The 7,726-nt window shown below is 46.2% G+C and overlaps 1 long non-coding RNA gene across 1 annotated transcript in view; it reads right to left on the reverse strand.

Moving 5' to 3' along the window:
• The window catches only part of LOC146351847 (uncharacterized), a 1,244,848-nt gene that overhangs the window by 1,169,931 nt on the left and 67,191 nt on the right, over window positions 1-7,726 (reverse strand). The window lies entirely within an intron of this gene.

A 7,726-nucleotide genomic window follows, 5' to 3' on the forward strand; every position in this document is an offset into this window, starting at 1 on the left:
GGGAAGGGGCACCCCAGGGGGATGGACTGGGGTCCCAGGTGGGCCAGATTTGGCTCCTGGGCCTGAAGCTCCCACCTCTGGTATGCCAAATGACTAGTCCATCTCTCGCACAAAAAGGCCTTCAGATGGGATTACAGAAAAAGAAATCAGAACAATAACATCAGAATTTCAAAGAATCTATAGAAAACCAACAAGAACATCAGAAGAGCCCTGAGGCTGGATCAGACCACAGGTCCATCTAGCCCAGCACTCTATTCACCCAGTGGCCAACCAGCTGCCCATGCGGGACATGAGTGCAACAGCACCATCCCGCCCGCGTGCACACAAGCTCACTTCCCCTAGTACTATAGGTAGCATAGGTACTAGCATATAGGTATTAGTCAGGACTAGTAGTAGCCATTGCCAGCCTTCTCCTCCAGGAATTTGTCCAACCCCCTTTTAAAGCCATCCAAAGTGGTGGCCATCACTACTTCCTGTGGGAGCAAATTCCATATTGAACTCTGCGCTGTGTGAAGAAGGACTTCTTTTTATCTGTTCTGAATCTCCCACCAACCAGCTTCATAGGGTGACCCCACTGGGTTCTGGTATTGTGAGAGAAGGAGAAAAATGTCTCCCTTTCCACATTCTCCACCTCTATCATGTCTCCCCTTACTCATCTTTTTTGCAAGCTAAACAATCCCAGCTGTTGTAACCTTCTCTCATAGGGGACTTGCTCCAGCCCCTTCACCATTTTAGGGCACAATCCTATGCGTGGTTAGACAGAAAAAGTTTTACAACTCCCAGCATTCCTGAGCTAGCATGTGCCGTTATGTGCCCTTTTCTGCACCCAACTCTATAATATCCTTTCTTAGGTGTGGTGACCAGAACTGTACACAGTATTCCAAGTGTGGTCATACCGTAGATATGTATAAAGGGAATACAATCTTGGCAATTTTATTTTCAGTTCCTTTCCTAATTATGCCTAACATGGATTTTGCCTTTTTCACAGCAGCTGAACACTGTGTCAACATTTTCACTGAACTATCCACCACAACCCCAAGATCTCTTTCTCGGACAGTCACTTGCCTCAGATCCCATCAGCTTATACTTGAAGCTGGGATCTTTTGCCCCAATGTGCATCGCTTTACACTTGCTTACACTGAACTACATTTGCCATTTGGATTTGTTTGGAGAGCTCCTAGCAATCCAATTTTTTTTAAAAACACCCTAAATAATTTGGTTTCATCAGCAAACCTGGCCACCACATTGCTCACTCCTAATTCTAGATCATTTATGAATAAGATGAAAAGCACTGGTCCCAGTACAGATCTCTGCAGGACCCCACTGGTTACATCCTTCCATTGGGAGAATTTATTATTTATTCCTACTCTCTGCTTTCCGTTCTTTAACCAGTTACTGATCCACAAGAGGCCCTCCCCTCTTATTCCATGCCTGCTAAGTTTGCTCAGAAGTCTTTGGTGAGAGACTTTGTCAGAAACCTTTTGGGGGTCCAACTAAACAATGTCTACTGGATCACCCCTGTTCACATATTTATTAACACTCTCAAAGGACTCTAAAAGTTAGTGAGACAGGACTTGCTTTTGTGGAAGCCATGTTGATTCTTTTTCAGCATGGCTTGTCCTTATATATGCTTACTAATTTTATCCTTAATAATGCTTTAAACCAATTTACCCAGAACAAATGTTAAGCTAACCAGCCTGTAATTTTCCAAATCCCCCCTAGATCCCTTTTTAAAAATTGGTGTTACATTGGCCATTCTCCAGTCCTCTGGTACAGAGGCTGATCTGAGGGACAATTTGCATATTTTGGTAGAACAGCAATTTCATATTTGAGTTCTTTAAGAATGTATGATCAGTTTAATGGCTGAAGCCGCACACAGGAAAATGAGGGTTCAGAATTTCTTCTTTTTGAATTGGAACCATGGCTGAGAGTGAGCAAACTGTGATTCCCAGACTAAATTTCAGACTGAGAAACCAACTTGAGATGGATGGGATATTTGAAGCACTGGATAAAGAGCGACCTGGGACAGGAGGAGAAGCAATTGCGAGATGAGACTCCAAAAACATAAAGGTAAGAGATTTATTAATACAATGCTTATAATCAGAATGTGCATATACTGGGAGCAAAAAAGGCTGCAGATATGCTTAATTGTATGGGGAAGATGAGAAACAGAAACAAGTTTTATTGGTTAGAAAACTATTCTCTACAAGTTTAAAGGAAGGAGGGGACACTGATCAGCATATTGCAAGTCTACTTAATGTACTAGATAAGTTGGCTACCTCGGGGCAAATATTAAATGATCAGCTAAAAATGGGGCTCTTTCTATGTTCCCTTCCACAAAGCTACTCCACATTCACTTCTGTGTTTAATGCAAAAGAAAGAACATGACTTACTAAGCTCCATAATGGGAGAAGCACTAAGACAAAAAGCTCATGCTATTTTGGGCTGCATTAATAGAAGCATCGCTTCCAAATCCTGGGAAGTACGAGTTCCCCTCTACTCAGCACTGGTAAGGCCTCATCTGGAGTACTGTGTCCAGTTCTGGGCACCACACTTGAAGAAGGATGCAGACAAACTGGAGAGGGTTCAGAGGAGGGCAACAAAGATGATCAGGGGACTGGAAACAAAGCCCTATGAAGAGAGAATGAAAGAACTGGGCATGTTTATCCTTGAGAAGAGAAGACTGAGGGGAGACATGATAGCGCTCTTCAAGTACTTGGAAGGTTGTCACAGAGAGGAAGGCCAGGATCTCTTCTCGATCATCCCAGAGTGCAGGACACGGAATCATGGGCTCAAGTGACAGGAAGCCAGATTCCGGCTGAACATCAGGAAAAACGTCCTGACTGTTAGAGCAATACGACAATGGAACCAATTCCCTAGGGAGGTGGTGGGCTCTCCCACACTGGAGGCCTTCAAGACGAGGCTGGACAGCCATCTGTCGGGGATGCTCTGACTTGGATTCCTGCACTGAGCAGGGGGTTGGCCTCAATGGCCTTGTAGGCCCCTTCCAACCCTACTATTCTATGATTCTATGAAAAGGCTCATGAGGAAACTGAAACACAAAGTGGCTCAAATTATATGATCATCAGAAACAAGCCCAAAGGTAGGCATTTTGAAAGGCAACCAAGGCAAGCAAGCAGACACAGAGAAAAGTGCTACCCCCATGTTTTAAAAGCAACAGAAAGGGCCACCTCCAGAGGGAATGCTGGAGCAATTTTAACTCCTCGAAGGAAAGAGAGCCAAAAGGATTATAAATAGCATAAAAATAAAGGTCACAGAACTTTTAGTGTAACCCACACAAGAAATACCAAAGTTACATTGCTGATTGACCATGGGCTTCTTCACATATGTCCTCTGATGCTAATTTATTCCATGAACTAAACCCAGATGCAAACCTAAGTATTATTTAACTGATGGAACTCCTGTTTCCACTAAGAGTAAAGGAAAGACAGCATTAAGATGCAAGACTGAGAATGCGTGCAATGATATCACAGCAGAGGAAGTACAGTTCATTCCTGAACAAAAGACAAATCAGCGGGGTATATCCACACTGACAAGAAAAGGCTTTGATGTACACTTTAATAAGAAAGGCTGTACAGTTTCTTTTAAAGGTCAACGAGAGGCCAGAGGCTTCGAGAAGGATGGAGTCTTCAAACTAGACTGCCAGGAAGAAAAGGCTAATGCTGCCAAACAATGTACAACAGAGGATTGCTGCGCTAGGGAAGTTGGGGGAATCTGGTTGGGGTGGTAGTGGTGAGCTTTCATCAACTCAGACCCCCCATACTTTGCTCCATTTTCTGTCAGCTGGCCCGACTCAGTCTACAGTGAGTTGGGCCAGCTGGTGGATTTTCCTTTTTTAAAAAAAAATTGCAGAAATAGACATTTGCACAAATTGTGACTGCAATTTGCATAATTTGTTCAACTTTTGACTGAGATTTGCATAATTTGCACAAATTATGCAAATTGCAGCCAAAATTTGCACAAATGCCTATTTCCACAAATTAAATAAAATATGTAAAATGTCCCTAGAATTCAGGGGAAAAGCATGGCTCGGCTCACAAATACAAGCCAAGCTGGGCACATCACAGAATTTCGGTCAGCTCCCAAAGAGCTGGATTTCCCAGTGGCGGACATCCCTATGCTCCTCACTGAGGCACAGGCAGCTTGCACGTTGTGATGTGAGCGCCATTCTGGAGCTGAAGAAGGGCTTGGTTGGAGACATTGATATAAAACAAAAGAGTGCATCAGTTATGATCACAAATGCATGACATGCATAAAAGGGATGGCAACCAGGCCACCCGTCCCCAAGCAACGTCAGAGACACTCAAGCAAGCCTTTTGAGCTGATTCATACTGATCTGTGTGGTCCCATTTAGCCAGCCTCAGCTAGAGGGAACAGATACGCACTTTCTTTTATAGATTTTTCCAGGTACTGTGTGACCTATCTGCTAGATGCAGAACTTCCTGACAGACATTGGGAAGAAGCTGTAATGACTGAATAGAATGTGAACCAAGGCCACTGACAAAACTCCTTATAAGTTGTGGCATGATTGGAAAATGAGCACAGAACACCTGAGAGCGTTTGGAAGCTGGGTCTATATGCCAATCCCAAAGGAAAGGCGATCCAGCTGGACTCCAGAGCTGAAGAAGGCATCATGGTTGGCTCTGCTCCAGGAAGCAAGGGAGACAGGATCCCAGACCCAAAGATAGACAACTGTACGTAGAGTTCTCTGTATGCAGAGTACTGCCATGACAATAAAAAAGGCAGTGAAGAAATTGTGCTGCACTTAAACAAAGAGGTAGAAGTCAAACATCTAGGAGGTACCAGTTATTATTTAGGCACACAAATTGATGGGCAAGGAGATGTCACTTATCTTCTCAAACACAAAAGATCCTAGAGTTGCTACAGAGCCTAGGGCAAAAGATGCTAATACAGTGTCTACACCAATGGAAACAGGTCTCCACAAGGACAGGGAACCTAGTGAGCCACTACCAGAAAACAGCAGCTATAGAGAGGTCATCAGTAAGCTTCTGTACTTGGCTACAACCACTAGGCCTGACACAGCCACTCCAATAGTCATGCGGTGCAAGGAAACAAGCTCACCCAGCCAGAGACTGGACTGCAGTCCAAAGGGTGGCAAGATATCCGAAGGGTCTGCGCGCTTGAAGCGAAGACTGCCAGCCACCAATAGCCTTAAACTAGTGGGGTACATGGATGCAGATTGGGCTGAGGACATTTCAGACCACAAAGCCACCAGTGGACACACATATTTTTCTATGGGGGCAGAGCTGTGAGCTGAGCAGCCACAGCCAGGCCACAGTTGCCCACTCATCTCCTGAAGCTGGATCGGTATCCACTGCAACAGTGCGCAGAGAGGTCTTAGGGCTTAGGCTGCTACCTGAAGACTTGGGAATTACGAGCCCAGACCTATCCTGGTTCATGAGGATGATCAAAGTTGCACAAGACTCTCTCTAACAGGGAAAAACAGTGCATGCGCCAATCACACTGATGTTAAATATCATGTAATAAAAAGATCTACAACAACAGGGGCTCATTGAGTTACGCTACTGTCCCACAGCAAACACGACTGTGGATATACTCACCAAACCATTAACCAAAGATAGTTACCAAGGTCTGTGAGAAAAACTAGGTCACATGGAGTCTAGAGCATGCGGAATTGAGAAGGGGAATATTGGATAATAGGGACAATCCTGCATGGTTCCAGACACTGGTGGGCGATAGAAAATGGGTTGCATCAACAGCTGCTTGTCTTGTTCATCCCGCTCATTGTCCTACAATGTGATTGGTTCCTTTCTCCTACTCCCTCCCCTTCCTCTTCACCTCTGCAACAAGCAACATGCGCTCTCTCTCTGAAGGAAGCAAGTAACTGTATCTCATGCCTTCACTTACTTACACTCACGCATCCAGCTTTAGGGGGTGTTTGTAGTTAAACAGTGTTAGACAGCCTTCTCTGACGTTGTGTATAAAAACACTAATGAAGTTGATCTGAACTTCTTCCAAACTGGCTCTAGCCTGTGTTTATTGCCTCCAATAATAAATGCTGTGGTGCCACACTTTCTTTATATAAGGCAGCTCTGCTGTAAGTCACACTAGACTTTCCAACATTTACTAGGAGGAGGCGGGGAATTTATTTATAGTTAGTTATTTATATTTACAGTCACTTATGTATAGTTCCTTACTATGAGAAGGCAGGGAAGAATCGACTGCCCTTGCCACCCCACCCTGTTGCTAAAGTCGCATGGATGCTGAACTCACTTATGTGCTGATGCTTTGTCATTGCGGCCGTCATGCTGGAAGTGCTGTGACAAAAGAGCAAAGAGAGAGAAAAATAGCAGCAGTGATGGAACAGAAATTTGCAACTGAAAGCACATAAAACAAATGGGATCCAACCTGTCCGTGGAATGCCAGAACTGAAGGAACCAAGTGCAGAGCCCCTTGGGAGGGCATCTCCTTAGCTGTCAGGTAGCAATTTCTCATGGGGACCTATGTAGGTGGCTTCTAAATACCTTGAAGCAGGTTATCCTCAGGTCCCCGAGATACCCAGGACACCATCAGTCTACAGCAGCCTTTCCCAACCTGGTGTCCTCCAGATGTGTTTGACCACAACTCCCAGAATGCCCCAGGCAGCTTTATAGGTCAAAGGCAGCACCTGGCGTTGGACTCAGAAACATACCAGTAAGAAGGGCCTGAGAGGGTTAGGCTCCCATTTGGGTGAGAGATTAAACTCCCAGTCGCTATGGTGGTCACACCAGCAAGAAACACACAGACTCCCATGAGAAGATACCCTCATTTGGCTCAGCCTGTGTTTAGAATACAAGACGTATGCTTCCAAGTCACACAGCAATTAGCTTGCATGTGGTGGTGGTGAAGGAAAGGCACTCTATCCATGCCCAGAGGGCAATACTTTCATTTGCTTTGTGCTTCCCATATCCCCAAGCAGTAGGATTGTCCAGCGGCTGCCCTAACAGAGGCAGCTTCTTTGTGAGAAAACTATAAAACACAGAATAACCTCTACAAGTTGAGCAGGAGGAAACAGGATGGAAGACATCCGGACTGACAGCCTTTCAGAGCTGCATCAGCTCCCCCACAGCAGCAACAGGCCCCACTGCTCCCCAAGCCTGCTTCTCCCCTGCCAGCTTGGGGAAAACACATCTCTTGGTCTGCCCTCCTCCAGCTGGCCATATTCCAGCTGATGCAATAGCTGAGTGCAGTGCATTTCTGCAGCGTTCACTTTGTGTGACCCTGTCATGTTTTTGAGGCCAGGCCAAGCCTCTCTTCCCAGGCATTTGACGGCACCTGGTCGCTTCTTAGAGAGCAATCCTACGCCCCCTCGGCAGCATCTAAGGGGCCACAGGATAGTTCGGATCCCTGGCTCCGAGGTCGGAGTCAGAAGTCCAAGCTCCCCACCCCCTCCCCCTTTCAGCCGGTGCAGAGAGAACTGCGCCAGCTGCCTCTCCGAGGTCGCAACTGCAACCTCGGAGACGAGGGAAAGGGGGCGGTTCTGTGGGTGGGGAGATGAGGGGACTGGAGGGGCGGGGATGCAAGCTCTCCCCACCTTCCTCCCCCCGCCCCCCTGCAGAGCCCTAGCAAAAATGCAGAGCGGGAGAAGTGCGAAGGCCAAGGTCATCTCCACACTCCTCCCATTCTACAGAGGATGCCTGTCAGCCTCCGAGTTCAGAGGTCAACGAGCATCCGGATAGGATCG

The sequence above is a fragment of the Heloderma suspectum genome, chromosome 2 (assembly GCF_057233095.1).
Source record: "Heloderma suspectum isolate Gila_16-S chromosome 2, 16-S_ref, whole genome shotgun sequence".
NCBI lineage: Eukaryota > Metazoa > Chordata > Lepidosauria > Squamata > Helodermatidae > Heloderma > Heloderma suspectum.